This window comes from Neovison vison, chromosome 5 (genome assembly GCF_020171115.1).
Source record: "Neovison vison isolate M4711 chromosome 5, ASM_NN_V1, whole genome shotgun sequence".
Taxonomy (NCBI): domain Eukaryota; kingdom Metazoa; phylum Chordata; class Mammalia; order Carnivora; family Mustelidae; genus Neogale; species Neogale vison.
Genome location: NC_058095.1, coordinates 130,316,858 through 130,336,305, shown reverse-complemented (window position 1 = coordinate 130,336,305; position 19,448 = coordinate 130,316,858). Strand labels below are relative to the sequence as shown.

The following is a 19,448-nucleotide window of genomic DNA, read 5'->3' as shown; positions in this document are numbered from 1 at the left end:
GTCAGCAACCTGGAAATACAAATAGGCAGAGAAAAAAGTCCCGTGAAAATCTGTTCTCTCTAACCAAATACTAGAAATGGGCAGCCTAGCAAAACAAAAAGTTCCAAGCCAGAAAATTTTAGGTAATCAATAATCTATTACAATTATTTCACTAGGATTTAAGGCAGCCAACATAAAAACATTTCAAGTACTATTATAGCTTTGCGCAGTGGCAGTATCGTAGCCAATGAGGTTTATCCGAGGCACGATTATTGCTAATTGAAAAATATTTCAAGTACTATTTTAAACATACTTTATACAATAGCTGATACAAACTTGAGAAATTGTTTCAGAAAAATGCACAGAAAATATGACAAAGAATCACATGAAAATTACAGAACTAAAAAAAAAATACAACAATGAAAATAAAACTCAATTGATTGGTTCAAAAGCAAATGTCAGAAAAATGAATTATTTAACTTAATAGATCAGTAGAAATTGCCTAATTTGAACAACAGAATGAAAAGATATTGGAAAAAAAAATGAACATAGCCTCAGGGACCTGTGGACTACTATAATCAAACCTTTGTGTCATTTGAGTTCCATAAGGGGAGGAAGAGATGACACTTAAAGATTATTCATGTAAGTAATGGCTGAAAACTCTAAATTTGATACACAAAACAAAATTTAAAAATGACAATACCAAGCATGTTTCTACAGAGTCCAGAAGGTGAATGAATTCAAACGAGAATAAACCACAAACATTGCATATCTTGAGACATCATAATGAAATTTCTGAAAACTAAAACAAATACAAATTCTTGAAAGCAGCCATAGAGAAATAAAGGATTGCCTATAAGGGGAAAACAATTCGGATGACAGTAAATTGCTCATCAGAAATCAGAGGTCAGAACAAAGTGGCACAATAGTTTTCAAGTATTAAAAGAAAAGAGCTGTCAACATAGAATTCTATGTTGAATGAAAACATCATTCAGAAATGAAGGGGAAACCAAGACATACTCAGATGAAGGAAAGCAAATGAATTTGTCATCAGTAAACCTACTCTAAAAAAGTGATTTTAGGGGGTCCCTGGGGAGATCAGTTGTTAAGTGTCTGCCTTTGGCTCTGTCCATGGCTCCCGCACTGAGTCCTGCATCAAGCTCCCTGCTCAGCTAGAAGCCAGCTTCCCCCTCTCCCACTCCCTCTGCATGTGTTCCCTCTCTCACCATCTCTTTTTCTGTCAAATAAAATCTTTGAAGATAAACTAATGTAAAAAGTGCCTAAAGATGTTCTTTAAATATCAAAGAAATGATAAAAGAAGAAATTTTTAAAGGTCAGGAAGAAAGTAAAGAATAAAATTATTGGTAAACACAACATACATTGCTTCTTGAGTTTTCTTAATTATAATTAATGGTGAAAGCAGAAATTATAACACTGTCTAATGTGGTTACCAATGTGTGTAGATAAATAGAGGAAAGCAAAGGAGTATGGGGGAGGTAAGGTTTTAACACTTCAATGCAACTGGCAAAATGTTGACACATAAAATTTACTGTTATTTGTGTATAATGGAATACTTAACAGCAACCACTAAAAATGTTTTAAAAAAAGATACACTAAAAGATACTAAAGATAAATCAAATTGTAATTTAAAAAATGTTCAGGAAACTTAAGGGAAAACAATAAGAAGAAAATAGAGAAATGAAAATCAGAGAAAAAATATAATACATAAATAAAATTAAATTAAAAACACTCACTATTTGAAAGACCCTATTTAAAAAAATAAAAATAAAATGAGCTACATATGGAATAAAATCTTTACTAACCACATATCTGCCAAAAGACAAATATCTAGAATATATAAACAATTCTTAAAACTCAACCACCAAAAAAAAAAAAAGAATCCTCAAACAATCCAATTAGAAAACCGTGGAAAGAACCAAGATCCCCTTCAATGGATGAATGGATAAGGAAGATGTGGTCCATATACACTATGGAGTATTATGCCTCTATCAAAAAGGATGAATACCCAACTTTTGTATCAACATGTATGGGACTGGAAGAGATTATGCTGAGTGAAATAAGTCAAGCAGAGAGAGTCAATTATCATATGGTTTCACTTATTTGTGGAGCATAACAAATAACATAGAGGACATAGGGAGATGGACAGGACAAGGGAGTTGAGGGAAATTGGAAGGGGAGATGAACCATGAGAGACTATGGACTCTGAAAAACAATCAGAGGGGTTTGAAGGGGTAGGGGGTGGGAGATTATGGGGAATTATGGAGGGCATGTATTGCATGGAGCACTGGGTGTGGTGCATAAACAATGAATCCTGTTACACAAAAAAGAAAAAAAAAAGAAAGAAAAAGAAAGAAAGAGAAAGAAAGAAAGCAATCTAATTAGAAAATATACAAAGGACATGAAGTAATATTTCACATGAGAAGATGTTCAACATCACAACCAATTAGGGAAATTGAAATTAAGACTATGATGAGATATGAGGTACATTTCTATTAAACCAAGCAATATAAATACAATGACAGTATCAAATACTAGTAAGGATGTAGAAAAACTGGACATCTCTTATTATTGCTGTTAGGAATGTAAAGTGGTACAACCATTGTGGAAAATAATTTTGCAGTTTCTTTAAAACACACACATACACACACACACACACACATTGGATATGACCCAGAAATTATACTATTGGGCATTTACTTTAAAAAAAATGAATATTTATTTCTGTACAAAAATCTGTACATGATACTTCATTATCATATACATGCAACATTATGACCCCAAACAGAAAAGAGTCCAGATATCTTTCAACAGATGAATGGTGAGAAGATATTTGAAGATGACAGTACAGACAAAGGGCTGATATCCAATCTATAAAGAGCTCCTCAAACTCAACACACACAAAACAGATAATCACATCAAAAAATGGGCAGAAGACATAAGCAGACTTCTCCAAAGAAGACATACAAATGTCTGACAGACACATGAAAAAATGTTCATTATCGTTAGCCATCAGGGAGATTCAAATCAAAACCACATTGAAATACCACCTTACACCAGATAGAATGGCCAAAATTAACAAGACAGTAAACAACATGTATTGGAGAGGGTGTGGAAAATGGGAACCCTCTTATGTTGTTGGTAGGAACGCTAGTTGGTGCAGCCACTTTGGAAAACAGTGTGGAGGTTCCTTGAGAAATTAAAAATAGAGCCTCCCTATGACCCTGCAATTGTACTACTGGGTATTTAACCCAAAGATACAGATGTAATGAAAAGAAGGGCCATATGTACCCCAATGTTTATAGCAGCAATGGTTGCAGTCATCAAACTGTGAAAAGAACCAAAATGCCCTTCGAAAGAAATGGATAACAAAGGTATGGCCCATATATACAATGGAGTATTATAACTCCCTTGGAAAGGATGAATACCAACTTTTGTATCAACATGAACAAGACTGGAAGAGATTATGCTGAGTGAAAGAAGTCAAGTCATTGAGAAATGAATCAATTATCATACGGTTTCGCTTATTTGTGGAGCATAAGGAATAACATGGAGGACATGGGGAGATGGAGAGGAGAAGGGAGTTGGGGGAAATTGGAGAGGGAGATGAACCATGAGAGACTTTGGACTTTGAGAAACAAACTGAGGGTTTTGGAGGGGAAGGGTGTGGAGCATTGGGTGAGCCTGGTGGTGGGTATTAAGGAGGGCATGTATTACATGGAGCACTGGGTGTGGTACATAAACAATGAATTCTGGAACACTGAAAAGAGAGAAAAAAATAAAACTAAACAAAAAACCAAAACAAAACAAAACAAAACACCCAGATGAATGGTTACACAGACTGTGGACTATCCATACCATAAAATACTACTTAGCAATAAAAAGGAAGAAACTGTTGATAGACACACAGCATGGCTGAAGCATAATAGTGAGAACAACAAAAACAACTTTTATTTACTGTATGGTTAAATTTATGTAATGTTCTCAAAATGGTGTAGTTATAAAGACAGAAAACAGATTAATGTTTGTCATGGGTATAGTGAAGAGGCAGAAAAAGATAGATGTGATGATAAATATGTAGCACAAGGTAGCTCTCTGAAATAAAATAAAAATACAGTAAAATTAAACTCACAGGTAACAATTATTAAAGTGATCAGGATGAAATGTATAAAATGTACATACAAAATATCTATAGAAATAAAAAGAAATTATATAAAATATATAATATTTTATATATAAAATATAATGAAGAGCCCATCCAAAAAAAAAAAAAAACCAAAAAACCAAAAAAACAAAGATCAAACATATTGACCACAAAAAAATAGAAAAACTACTAATTGATTTTTTTAAATTAACATATAATGTATTATTTGCTTCAGGGGTACAGGTCTGTGAATTATCAGTCTTACACAATTCACAGCACTCACCATAGCACATACCCTCCCCAATGTCCATAACCCAGCCACCCCATCTCTCTTACACCATCCCCCAGCAACCCTCAGTTTGTTTCCTGAGATTAAGAATCTCTTAGGGTTTGTCTCCCTCCGGATCTGACCTTGTTTTCTTTTTTCTCTCCCTACCCACAATGGCCCCCCACTCTGCCTCTCAATTCATTATATCAGAGAAAGCATATGATCATTATCTTTCTCTGATTGACTTATTTCACTTAGCATAATACCTTCTGGTTGCATCCACATCATTGCAATTGATGGGTCATAGGATAGCACTATCTTCAACTTTTTGAATAACCTCCATACTGTTTTCCAGAGTGGCTGCACCAGTTTGCATTCCCACCAACAGTGTAGGAGGGTTCCCCTTTCTCTGCATCCTTGCCAACATTTGTCATTTCCTGATGTTAATTTTAGCCATTCTGACTGGTGTGAGGTGGTATCTCATTGTGGTTTTGATTTGTATTTCCCGGATGCCTAGTAATGTTGAGCACTTTTACATGTGTCTGTTGGCCATTTGGATGTCTTTTTTGAAGAAATGTCTGTCCATGTCTTCTGCTCATTTCTTGATTGGATTATTTGTTCTTTGGCTGTTGAGTTTGCTAAGTTCTTTATAGATTTTGGGTATTAGCCCTTTATCTGATATATCATTTGCAAATATCTTCTCCCGTTCTGTCAGCTGTCTTTTGGTTTTATTGACTATTTCCTTTGCTGTGTAAAAGCTTTTGATCTTAATGAAGTGCCAATAGTTTATTTTTGCCTTTGCTTCCCTTGCCTTTGGCAATATTTCTAGTAAGAATTTGGTGTAGCTGAGGTGGAAGAGATTGCTGCTTCTGTTCTCCACGATTCTGATGGATTCCTGTCTCACATCGAGGTCTTTCATATATTTTGAGTCTGTTTTTGTGTGTGGTGTAAGGAAATGGTCCAGATTCATTCTTCTGCATGTGGCTATCCAATTTTTCCAACACCATTTATTGAAGGGACTATCTTTTTTCCATTGGACATTCTTTCCTGCTTTGTCAAAGATTAACTGACCATAGTATTAAGGGCCTATTTTTGAGTTTTTTATTCTGTTCCATTAATCTATGTGTCTGTTTTTGTGCCAGTACCACACTGTCTTGATGATTACAGTTTTGTAATAGAGCTTGAAGTCTGGAATTGTAACGTTGCCAACTCTGGCTTTCTTTTTCAACATCCCTCTGGCTATTCGGGGTCTTTTCTGGTTCTATATAAATTTTAGAATTATTTGTTGCATTTACTTGAAAAAAGTTGATGGTAATTTGATAGGGATTGCATTAAATGTGTAGATTTCTTTCAGTAGCATAGACATTTTTACATTAATGGTTCTTCCAATCCATGAGCATAGGACATTTTTCCATTTCTTTGTCTCTTTCTCAACTTCTTTCATGAATACTTTATAGTTTTCTGAGTACAGATTCTTTGCCTCTTTGGTTAGGCCTCTTTCCTATCTTATGGTTTTGGGTGCTATTATAAATGGGATCAACTCCTTAATTTCTCTTTCTTCTGTCTTGCTGTTGGTGTATAGAAATGCAACTGATTTCTGTGCCTTGATTTTATATCGTGACACTTTACTGAATTCTTGTATGAGTTCTAGCAGTAATTAGAGTGGAGGCCTTTGGATGTTCCACATAAAGTATAATATCATCTGCAAAGAGTAAGTTTAAATTCTTCTTTGCTGATTCAGATGCCTTTTATTTCTTTTTGTTTTCTGATTGCTGAGGCTAGGACTTCTAGTACTATGTTGAATAGCAGTGGTGATAGCGGACATCCCTGCTGTGTTCCTGACCTTAGAGGAAAAGCTCTGAGGTTTTCCCCATTGAGACTGATACTCACTGTGGGGTTTTCATAGATGGCTTTTATGATATTGAGGTATTTACCCTGTATCTCTACACTGTGAAGAGTTTTGATCAGGAAGGGATGCTGTACTTTGTCAAATGCATTTTCAGCATTTATTGAGAGTATGACATGGTGCTTATTCTTTCTTTTATTAATGTATTGTATTACATTGATTGATTTGCAGATGTTGAATCAACTTTAGAGCCCAGGAATAAATCCCACTTGGTCGTGGTGAATAATCCTTTTAATGTACTGTTGGATCCTATTGGCTAGTATTTTGGTGAGAATTTTTGCATCTGTGTTCAAGGATATTGGTCTGCAATTTTCCTTTTTGATGGGGTCTTTGTCTGGTTTTGGGACCAGAGTAATTCAGGCCTCATAGAATGAGTTTGGAAGTTGTCCTTCCATTTCTATTTTTTGAAACAGTTTCAGGAGAATAGGTATGAATTCTTCTTTAAATGTTTGGTTGGAATTACCTGAAGAAGACTTCTTGTACTAAACTCTTATTTTTTCAGAGATTTTTGATTAGTGCTTCAATCTTCTTACTAGTTTAGATAAAGTTTCTATTTCCTCCTGGTTCAGGTTTCTATTTCTTCCTGGTTTCGTTTTGGTAGTTTATATATCTCTAGGAATCCACCCATTTCTTCCAGATTGTCAAGTTTGCTGGGGTATAGTTGCTCATAATGTGTTATTATAAATGATTGTATTACTTTGGTGTTGGTTGTGACCTCTCCTCTTTTTTTGGGTCCTTTCTCTTTTCTTTTTGATAAATCTGGCCAGGGGGTTATCAATCTTATTAATTCTTTCAAAGAACCAGCTCCTAGTTTTCTTGATCTGTTCTCCTATTCTTTTGGTTTCTATTTCATTAATTTCTGATCTGATCTTTGTTATTTATTTTCTCCTGCTGGGTTTAAGCTTTCTTTGCTGTTCTTTCTCCTACTCCTTTAGGTGTAGGATTAGGTTTGTACTTAAGACCCCTCTTGTTTCTTGAGAAAGCTTGTATTGCTATAGACTTTCCTCTCAGGACCACCTTTTCTGTTTCCCAAAGATTGTAAACAGTTGTGTTTTCATTTTCATTTGTTTCCATGATTTTTTTAAAATTCTTCTTTAATTTCCTGGTTGATCCATTCACTCTTTAGAAGAACACTCTTTAGCCTCCATGTATTTGAGTTCTTTCTAACTTTCCTCTTGTATTTGAGTTCTAGCCTCAGAGCATTGTGGTCTGAAAAATATTAAGGGAATGATCCCTATCTTTTGGTACTGGTTGAGACCTCTTTGTGACCCAGGATGTGATCTCTTCTGGAGAATGTTCCATGTGTATTCTGTTGCTTTTGGGATGGAATGTTCTGAATATATCTGTGTTGTCCATCTGATCCAGTGTGCTATTTAAAGCCTTTATTTCCTTGCTGATCTTCTGCCTACATGATCTGCCCATTGCAGTTAAAGTCCCCTACTATTATTGTATTATTTTCAATGTGTTTCTCTGATTTTGTTATTAATTGGTTTCTATAATTGGTTGCTCTCATGTTAGGGGCATAGATATTTAAAAGTGTTAGACATTCTTATTGGACAGACACTTTAAGTATGATATAATGCCCTTCCTCATCTCTTATTACAGTCTCTGGCTAAAATCTAATTTATCTGATATAAGGATTGCCACCCCAGTTTTTTTTTTTTTTTTTTAATGTCCATTAACATGGTAAATTGTTTTTCATCCCTCACTTTAAATCTGGAGGTGTCTTTGGGTCTAAAATGAGTTTGTTGCAGACAGCATATTGGTGGGTCTTGGTTTTTTATCCAGTCTGATACCTTGAGTCTTTTGATTGTGGGCACTTAGCCCATTTACATTCAGGGAAAGATGTGAATTTAGTGCCATTGTATTGCCTGTAAGGTGACTGTTACCTTATACTGTGTGTCTTCCTTTCTGGCCTGTTACTTTTAGGCTCTCTCTTTGCTTAGAGGACCCCTTTCAATATTTCCTATAGGGCTGATTTGGTATTTGCAAATTCTTTTGTCTTTGTCCTGAAGGCTTTTTATCTCTCCCACTATTTTCAGTGACAGTCTAGCTGGATATAGTATTCTTGGCTGCATATTTTTCCTGTTTAGTGCTCTGAATATATCATGCCAGTCCTTCCTGACTTGCCAGGTCTCTGTGGATAGGTCTGCTGCCAATCTAATATTTCTACCATTGTATGTTACAGACCTCTTGTCCCAAGCTGCTTTCAGGATTTTCTCTTTGTCACTAAGACTTGTAAGTTTTACTATTAGATGACAGGGTGTTGACCTATTTTTATTAATTTTAAGGGCAATTCTCTGTGCCTCCTGGATTTTGGATACTTGTTCTCTTTGCCAAATTAGGGATATTCTCTGCTTTAATTTGCTCCAATATACCTTCTGCCCCTCTTTCTCTTTCTTCTTCTTCTTCTTCTTCTGGGATCCCTATTCTAATATTGTTTCATCTTATGGTTTTACTTATCTCTTGAAATCTCCACTTGTGGTCCAGTAGTTGTTTATATCTCTTTTTCTCAGCTTCTTTATTCTCCATCATTGATCTTCTGTATCATTAATTCCTTCTTCTGCCTTATTTATGCTAGCAGTAAGAGCCTCCATTTTTTATTGCACCTCATTAATTGTTTTTTTTTCAACTTTTTTTTCATAGATTTTAGTTCTTTTATTTCTTCAGAAAGGGATTTTATTTCTTCAGAAAGGGATTCTTTAGTCTCTTCCATGCTTTTTTCAAGCCCAGCTAGCACCTTGATAATTGTTATTCTGAAATCTAGTTCTGACATATTACTAGTGTCTGTATTGGTTAGGTCCCTAGCCATTGGTACTGTCTCTTGTTCTTTTTTTGGAGGTGAGTTTTTCCACCTTGTCATTTGTCATTTTATCATGGTAAGAATAGATGAATGAGAGAACAAAATACTAAAAGGGTATCAACAACCCCAGAAAAATATACCCTAACCAAATTGGAAGAGACCTGAAACTGGGGGAGAATAAAGGAGAAAAAAAAATTAAACACACACACACACACATACCAAAATACACCGAAAATCAGGTGTGTATTTTGGTCTGTTAGAAGAAACTGTATCCAAAAATTTTAAAGAAAGAAAAACATATATATACAAAAATAAGTACAAACACAATGAAGGGATAGAATATGACTGTTATGATGAAAATTACAAAAGATTCTAAAAAAATTGATAAGATAAGAAGTTGGTTAAAAAAAAGAAAAAAAGAAGAAAGAATGTGATCAGGCTGAAGACTAGAACAAAGTCATATGCTAGATTTAGAGTATATTTTGATCTGTTAGAAGAAATTGTATCCCACAATTAAAAAAATATGTATACAAAAAAATAAGGTTAAATACATATAAAATATGACTATAACAATGAAAATTTAAAAATATTTTAAAGAAGGCATTGATAAGATAAAATATTTAAAAACCATTAAAATAGGAAAGAGGAAAAAATTTTAAAAATAGAGTAAGAAAAAATGAAATTAAAAAAATGTAACTTTGAAAGACTAAAGAATCATGGGGGGAAAAAATCATGAATTCTATGTGTTGCTTTTCCCTAGCTCTGCAGTTCCACAGTTCTCACTATCAGTGAACTTGGTCTTGGCTTCATGTTCTTGCTAATTTTGGGGGTGAGGGTCCTGTTGCCATGAGTCTCAAATGTCTTTGCCTGAGGCGAAATTGTACCACACTTGCCAAGTGCAGGCTAAGTAATCTGCTCAGGTTTGCTCTTGGTAGCTTTTGTTCCCTGAAGGCTTTCCGTACAGCTTTGGAGGATGGGAATAATCGCTTCTCGGCCTTTTGGCTAAGATCAAGTGGTGTAGCTTTGGAGGATGGGAATAAAAATGGCAGCCTCCAAATCTCTAGCCCTGGAGGAGCTGAGAGCTCAGGGCCCTTCCTCAGTGCACCCTCAGAGAAAAGCAGTCAGTCACTCCCATCTCCCTGGTCTATGGCCACACTCTGTGCTCACCCAACCTGTGACCAAGCATTTCTATCTCCAGTTTATGGTCCCGTTTGGATTCTCCAAATCCAGAAGATTCCTACAGTGTGCTCCCATGCTGCTCTTCCCAGAGAGGAAGGAGGCAATCTCCCTGGATCTGTCATTTGTGCCATCCCTGCTCGAAGAGCAGCAGCCCAACCTTGGATCATGGTTTTAGGTAACCCTGAGCTGAGAACCCCACTCCTTGGCTCTCTCTCTGCAGCTGGGTTCCCCACTCTGAAACCTGGGAGTTCTGCCACACTCAGACAGCCCTGGTCTTTTTGTGACCTGATGGGTCCTGAGACCACATTGTCCCAGTGAGGGCTCCATGCCCCCACCCTAACCCCTACTTAGCCTCTGGAGCAACACCCATCCATGGATCAGAGTCCTAAAAGTTGTGATTTTGTGCTCTGCTGCTCTCACTTACTAGGAGCCAGCCCCTCCCCCTGTGGCTTATCTTCTACAGGAAGATATTGCCTCTGATTCACTTCTCCACACATCATACCTTGTAGAGAGTAGTCACTTTTTTGTTCCTAGAATTGCTGCTCTTCTTCTCTTCAAATCACCTGTTGAGTTTGTAGGTGTTCAGAATGGTTTGATAACTACATAGCTGAACCCCTGGGACCCAATGATATTGGGTCGATCTTTCCAATACTAATTGAAATTAAGAAACCCAATTAATCTGTTAAAGCATTTAGTACTGGAGGGAAAATTCATGAACTGGAAATAGTTATGAACCTCTTACATGAAACAGAGCTTAGGAAGACAGAGAAAGATGATAAATGCTAAAGAAAAGCTAAGAAATACTGAGGATAGAGAGAGAAGTGTCCCCACCACCACAGGGGGAGTTCTAACATATATAATTGGAATATCAGAAAGAAAATAACAAAGTGATACAAAGATATGAAGGTAGAGAATTATTTAGAAACAATAAAAGACATATTCTTAGATTTTAGACAATAATTACAAAGAATATAAATAATGAGAAACCAACATTGAAACAAAGCATAGTTATATGGTAGAACAAAGGCCCTAAACTCAACCAGATTTGCCCTACAGAATTGCAACACTAACTCTAAATTGTCAATAGAAATGGTAAAATCCGTGCTCGCTTTGGCAGCACATATAATAGAAATGGTAAAATCCAAAACCCTGTAATTGCATCTTCAAGGTGCTTATATGATGAAAGTTAAATAAGTCTAGGATATATCTAGTGACACTATCTTTCAAGAAAAATGACAAAACCATCTTCACAAAATTCCTATATTTACCTATATAAAACTGATATTTAGTTAGTTCAGTACATTATTTTCAGATAAAATAAAATTATGAAAACAAAATACATAACTGTTGTAACTATTTTAAAAACATAACTATTATTTCCAAATGTAAAATCTTTTGTAATCACTGGAATTATTCAATACATTGATCTTTATCACTGAAATATTTGTTTTGAAGCATTAGTAAATGATATTTCATTGCACAGTTGCTAAAGCACTTGCATTATAAAGTTAAATACTTTCTCAGTCTTTATTTTTTTTAAAGATTTTATTTATTTATTTGAGAGAGAGGAAGAGAGCAGTGTGCACAAGTGAGGGGGAGGGCCAAAGGGAAAGGGAGAGAGAGAAGTAGACTCACTGCTGAGCAGGGAGCCTCATGCAGGGCTCAATCCCAGGACCCCTAGATAATGATCTGAGCCAAAGTCAGACACTTAACTTGATCCACCCAGGTGTCCCTATCAATCTTTCCTTTTGATCTATTTTTTTCTGTATTTGTAACTATAGACTAAAAAGGCTCCTAATTAATATGTTAGACACATCCATTCCTTTAGCAGTATCCCATACTTAATTCCAAATCAGGCCTGATCAAGTTCTCATCACCTCATTTGATTCCCCCAGAATGAAGATTTAACATCAAAGATTTTGCCCTGGGGCGCCAGGGTGGCTCAGTGGGTTAAAGCCTCTGCCTTCGGCTCAGGTCATGATCCCAGGGTCTTGGGATCGAGGCTCGCATCAGGTTCTCTGCTCAGCAAGGAACCTACTTCCTCCTCTCTCTCTGCCTGCCTCTCTGCCTACTTGTGATCAGTCTGTCAAATAAATAAATAAAATCTTAAAAAAAAAAAAAAGATTTTGCCCTTTTCTCATCAAACCTCAGGCTCACATGCTCCTGCTTTCTACTTTCCCCAAACTCTACCAGCTTCATTTCCCTAATTTTTAAATCTCCCCCTTGTTTTAGAGTGAAACAGTGGTTCAGCCTGGGTCTCTAAATCTCTATAAACAGACCTGCTAGTAAACAGAAGACTCTTCCCTTAATATTTCCCAAGACTGATTTTCTTTGAAGACTTATTGATAAAAGTGATTTTTATTTTTTTATTTAATGAGTAATGTTAAATGTCAAATTATTTCATTTAGTCACTATGCCATTTTAAAGAGTATGCTTCATTATTCTATAAATACCACTAAATATTAGGGTTTATAACTATATACAACACTTGAATTAAATGGCATAATAAATTTTATGAAGAAAAAACCTCTTCATTATAATTATATGACTTTCTTATAACATTTATTTTCACATAGAAATAGTGATCAGTATATTTTAGTTTTTGGCTACTTTTATAATCTGATTCAATTTCATAAGTCAGTTAAGGTGTAAAATATATTGATCTTATTCTAAACTACATGTAGTTGCTTAATGAAATTCAAATACTTTTATGTGTCTCAAGAAAAATAAATAAATATGGCTTATAATTTCCTAAAGGAATGCTAGTTGCCTTTCCCCAAAACACAGACACACATACACAAACAGATACACACACAAAGACAAACATATGCACCCACACTTTTTTTTTTCTTTTTTTCTGGAAAAGACTGCAGAATTTTGCTTCCTGATGTTTTCTGATTCTAACAAGGGAACTTTTTTTCTCAGTCCTTCTCCTGATCCTGTACAAGCAGTGATGCATAGAAATGCAGTTGTCATGACAACTGTTCCACAAACTTAAGGCAAACCCATATCATACTAATGCTGAGACCCTGCTCAGCAGACAGATGAAGATCCCAGGTTCATATTCTTTTTTTCTGACTCTTCTGACCTGAAGAATCCATTTCAGCATGGAGAAGAGTTTGGTTTCTTTAATCAAAGTTGATAGTTAATACTTTCTGTATTCAAATCCTTAGTTTCTGTATTCAATCCTTAGTCTCTTATATGTGAAAGATTTTGTAGTAAAGCATTTATTCAAACAGTCAATAAAATAGCAACAACAATTCATTTAGAATCTGTGTATAAACACAGATTTTCAGAGCAGAACAGTAATATTGTGCATGATTTAAAAATTAATGATATGTAAGTTCTGGAAAGATTTTTTTTAAACATTTAAGGCTGCATGTATTATATCACTTAAAGTAATTCTTAATACTTAAATAACTGAAACACTGTCACTTTTTGTCTCTATTTTAGGGAAGTGCTCAGTTGTAGGTTGCATCTGAGTAAGGAAAGAGTATACTTAAGGCATTTGTTTAGCCTCTTTTAAGGATTCACATTTGGATTTTCATCTAGAACACTTATTAGAATCTTAAGGGCTGCCCTGAATATGGGGTTTAAGAGTAGTTGAGAGAAAAATAAACCAGACTTTACTTAGATAAAGGAAAGTAAAATTTTTTCTTCCAACACATGTCAGTGAAACACAAAGCTATTCAAGGAATACCAACAACAACAAAAAAAAGAAATGAGCAGTTCAGAAGGGAAATATTTGAGGAAAAATAAAGGTAATTAAAATATAGCTAAGTGCACATTTTAATACATATCAGCTTACAAAATTATATTTGTAGATTCAGATGAAATACTAAGTCAGAAAGCAACCTCGCTGGATTGTGAAGGGAATCTATGCTCAAAAATGAAAAGCTTCAAATGAAATTTAAGGAAGTTGAAAAGTATTATTGTATGAAATAGTTGAAAAGTATTTAATGATCATAAAAATATTCTAGTTATCTGAAAAAAATCTAAAATTTTAGTCATTATATTTAAGATGCAATATATTTTAGTCATTATTTTGAACAGAATTCAAATCAACAGATAAATATTTTTCATACACATATTTAATATATATATATATAAATGCATAAAAACCCATTTAATCTTTTGAAGAACTTTTGGAAACTATACATTTTTAAAATTAATACTTTCAAGTACTTAATGGTCTTGGAACTTTAAGTTTTTGTTTTGTTTTGTTTCGTTTTGCCAAAGTAATATATGAGAATAAAATATAAGCTTGCTTGGCAAAGACACACACAAACATTGTAGAACATTATACTTCTTCCAAGTTTATGAAATTGGTGTGCTCTACAATCTTTTACTCAAGTTGCCCTGTCATTGTATTTTCTACCAAGTTTTTCCATGAAATAAGATGTAGTTTATTACTGGAATCTCCTGGTTAATATTTAAGCACATTGTTTTCAAATCTCTCCTCAGGTAATAAAAGAACTGCCTACCCTACCCAAGCTTTGAAGCTTTGGGAATCAGATACATTTCAAAAGTAATCACGGTAGTTATTACTTTCTCCCTTCAACCTTCTCTTACCTTCCTGTTCCACTCCGATACTCCATAACCATAGCAGTATTCACGTGTTTTGCCTTAGACATATTGATATATCTTAAAATGTCCATGATAAACCTTTAAGGGAAACATGCTATCCATATTTTACCAACTTTGATCCTGAAATTCATACCGGTTAAATAGATCTGCCCAAGTCTATATAACATGTGACTGGTATATTCAGGTATCAAGCCCTACTCTTAAATATTCTAAATCTTGTCCTCTTTCTTCTCTATGCCATATCTTCCCATCCTTTCAAATCCTGCCATATTTTGACTCTGTTTTACGTATCTTTTTCTTTCTCATTATTTTCATGCTTATATTTTATTAATCCATTCTAGATGGTAATGAATTATTATTTTTATTTTTTCATTGCCTATTTTACATTTCCTATAGGATAGTATATCATCACTGCAGCACAACTGGGGAAACTACCATTTCCAAACTAATCACTTCTTACGACTTTCTTTCTGGCCAACAAAAGAAAAAAAGAAAAAAGAAAAGAAGGTATTCTGAGCAGCCAGCTCATATCTAGCTCAGGATCTTGATTGATTATCCAACACCAATTTGCAAAGATTGCAGAGGTTGGCAACTTGTCCACAGCTGATATTTGGGAACCACTATGTTAGATTTCATTTAGTCTTTTGCAGTGTCTTAGACCACGCCTAAGGGAAAAAGGAAAAATATATTTTTTTGTAGGCACTTTTCTCTCTGACCTCATCTACTCCCCATAGTACCTTATTCAATGTGGTTCATAAAATACAATTTGTTTTGCTTTCTTCTAGGAATTTCTTAAGCCAGAGCCATAACTTCATTATGTATATGTTCTGCCTCTCATATATTCTATACAATAGGTTTACCAAATATTTTGCCAGTGCATAACATGGCCACTTTATTCCCTGAAACAGATTCCTGACTGATCTCTGAAAACAGATTCCTTGCTGTCCACCACTTGGCTCTGACCTATTCCAAATATTGAGGGTTATCTTTAGTCAGCAGTTGCAGTGATAGAGAAACTTTTTATACTGTGTGTTTTGAAAGTGTCCCCTATTCGGTGACATTCAAGGACATTTGAGTGGGCAGTAACTGTCATGGTAGAATTGCAATATTGTTTTTGGTACAGTTTTTACCTTTCCTGCTCTATGAAATGTGATCACTTTGGACTGCTACAGTAGGGAACTTACATTTGTATTCATATCTTGTCTTGGTTTTGCGACTGCAAAGTTCTGTCCTGAAGAAATGCGGGCTTTGTTGGGAGCCATAAGAGAAGGGAAACGAGCAGAATTTACTTTGAACTGATTCTAAAAGGGATTTAGGCTACTATCATTCTCCTTAGGCATTGTTTTGTACAAAAGCAGTCACTGTAGATCTGTGCTTTCTTACTTTGTTTCTGTCTTTCCAGATAAGCATTCAAAAATATAAAGTTTGCAAATGAGAAGTAATGTTATTTTTCTACCTTTTAAAAATGTTACATTTTTAAAAACAGGCAAAAATGCTAGAATAGTCTTTTTAAATATAAACATCTTATACTGTGGTTCTCTTTCTCCATTTACTCTTTCAAAGTCACTCTTGTATTTGAGAATATTTCTTCGTTACAATTACTCTAAACTGCCAACTTTATTCTCATAATGGGGTACCTGATACGTGCACAATCCAATGGTGCAAACTCGGGAAATTAGAGTTGTTATTACAATTCTTTTAAGCATAAAATTGGAGGGGATTGCACATTTTAGAACATAGATAAATCATAGAAGTCTAGCCCAATCACATAATTTTCCAACAACCCTACATTCTCATTCCTCTATACTGTTTTTTTTTAATTTTATACTTTGCTTTTCCCTTTTGAATAATTATTTCTCCAAGATACAACTCAAATAGTGTCTCCTTCTCTCTCTCTCTCTCTCACCCACACACGCACAGTATATTTCTGATCCCTTAAAACCAAATTTCTGAAAAATATCTTATCTTCTCTATTGAACTCTGCACAATACTATTTGCTGTTCAAATGTTTATGTCTTAAGAACCATCCACACAATTCTATCAATTTTATATCATACAAGGCCTTTTGTTTTTAGTTTCAGTTATGCATTTCTCTCATGATATGTTGGAAAATCTGTTATTTGTTGACTATTTTTAATTTTTATGTGTAACTTCCTTTGGTGCTATCAAATATTCATTTATCTAGATTGTTTATTTACCACTGATTCTGTTATGCTTTAACAAAGGAACTCTTTTAACTTTAAAAAAAACCTAGCAGCCAAAAGGATTTCCTCCCCTTCTTTAACTGCAGGATGTTCCTGCAGTGAGCAAGGCATTTTGCATGACCTCCAGAGGAAGGCTGATGTGAGGAGACAGGGCCTGCGCTGCCTTTCCTGAACCTTCAAAACATTTCACCTGAGTCAGTGCTTTTGGGACCTGTGCTTTATTAGCTTTAGAGCTTCCACTGAGAGTGTTCTGTCTCTGTTATTTGAGCAGAGTAGGCAGTGTAAGGCTAGCATAAAGATGATCAGAGTAAGTTTACATATGTAAGGCAACTGAGTGCCCCAAAATTCTTTCAATTGGAAAAAGTGAAAAAAAAATCATAAAATTAGTTTGGGAAGGTGACATGTTTGCAAATCGGGGTGATGTCCTAAACTTAAAGGCCATCTTTCTTATTTAACTTTTCTTAACTTATATACATACAAGACTTGGATCTTCTGACTCTAGGATGGGCTGCTTTTTCAAGTAATATGACCCCAAAACCTACAACTTAAATATTTCATGCATGTTCTTGTCCAGATGCTCTGTTCAGTAGTAAGAGCATGAATAAGGAACAGAAGACTAAACCCCATACATAGCATGTACCAAAATTCTTAAGGATAAATAAAGAAATGAAATATCAAACTGAGCACCTATATTGACTCATAAAATAATCCCATTTCACAATCAACTAAAGAAGATAACCATTTAGAGATACAATCTATACTTATTTAAATAAAGACCTTGATCCTTATTAGCACATCATACTCACAGATTAACTTTAAAATATCCAGGGAAACCCCTTGTTTACAATTGTATAAAATTCTGGACCTCATTTTGGAAAATTAGTCAAAAGGACTTGACTACAGTTTACATGTGAGCAGCAACTTTGAAAAAATGGAAAGATGGAGGTTTTGTAGTCTCCTGACCTGGTTAAATTCCTGCAGGATCACATGAAATTCATGTGTAAACAAATCTCAGATTTTACATTAGAAATATAATACTTTCTTCGTTGGACTCTTGCGAAGCTTATAAATAAAATATTTAAGGGGCCTGACCCATATTAGAAACTCATGAACTATTAGCTATTACCATCCCTGTGATTATTTTTTAGACCAGAGATTTCAACACTGGAGTATACGTACCTTTCAGAGCTATAAGGATTGGACTGTAGTCAAGGAAATTGATTTGCATATCCTCAACTTTCATAAATACCCCTTCCTAATTTGATTTATGTAAGAATGCATCTGTGCTGTGCAAATTCTTTCCAACTCCCTTTCATAATTATCATTCTCCTAAGTTGAAGAAAGAAAGGAAGAAAGGAGGGAAGGAAGGAAGGGAGGAAGGAAGGAAGGATGGACAGAAGGAAGGATGGACGGAAGGCAGAGAAAGAAAGAAAAAAGGAAGAGAGAGAGAAAGAGAGGAAGGAGGATTGAAGGGAGGAAAAAAGAAAAGGAGGAAAGGAGGGAAAAAAAGAAAGTTTTCTCCCAATCCAAATCTTGAAATGGATCATTGGGTGCTAAAAATTCCCGACACTACATAAAGAGACAATTGTAGAATATATTTTTGTTAAGGAAGTTCCCCTGAAAAGCAGAGAAAAGAAGACTTCTGTAAGAAAAAAGACAAAGATATTCTTTATCTCCTCTTAGTGAAAAAGTCATGGCAAGCCTCCCTGTTTCTCTCTCTCTCTCTCCCTTTCCTCACTTTTCATATCCTGTCTATCCATGAATTTAGAAGTAATAGGGCTATCATATAAATAATCATGTTTTTTCACATTACAATGTTGTCATATTTCTGTAGTTAATATTAATTCTCATTTAGCTGGGTTATTTGCCAATTCAGTTTAATAAGAGATATTTTCCATAAATTAAATGAGCTAACGTTACTGGTACAAGGTTTTGGAAAAAATATGTATTTAAAGCCTATATTAGCCAAGGTCCTCTGGAGACATGGGATACACACACACACACACACACACACACACACACACACGTATACATATAAAATGTGTATACACATACACACACACATTTTTTTTGAGGAATTTGCTCATGTGAGTTTGGAAGCTGAGAAGTCTTATGATCTGCCATTTGCACACTGGAAACCCAGGAGAACTGGTGATATATTTCAGTCCAAGTCCAAAGGTCTGAGAACCAGGGAAGCCAGTGGTGTAAATACCTGTGTAAAGGTGGGAAAGATGAAAGGAAATGTCCCAGCTCAGGAGTGAGGCAGGAGAAAGGGACACATTCTTCCTTCCTCTGCCATTACTCCATTCAAACCCTCATCTGATTAGATGATGCCCACCCACATTGCTGGTGATGGGGAG

The 19,448-nt window shown here is 35.0% G+C and overlaps 1 protein-coding gene and 1 non-coding gene across 2 annotated transcripts in view; both read left to right on the top strand.

Moving 5' to 3' along the window:
- The window catches only part of KLHL1 (kelch like family member 1), a 370,470-nt gene that overhangs the window by 58,832 nt on the left and 292,190 nt on the right, over window positions 1-19,448 (top strand). The gene's annotated exons all lie outside the window — the stretch shown is intronic.
- Window positions 198-336, top strand: LOC122907958. The gene has a single exon (XR_006384809.1). It is a non-coding gene; the product is annotated as a U4 spliceosomal RNA (small nuclear RNA).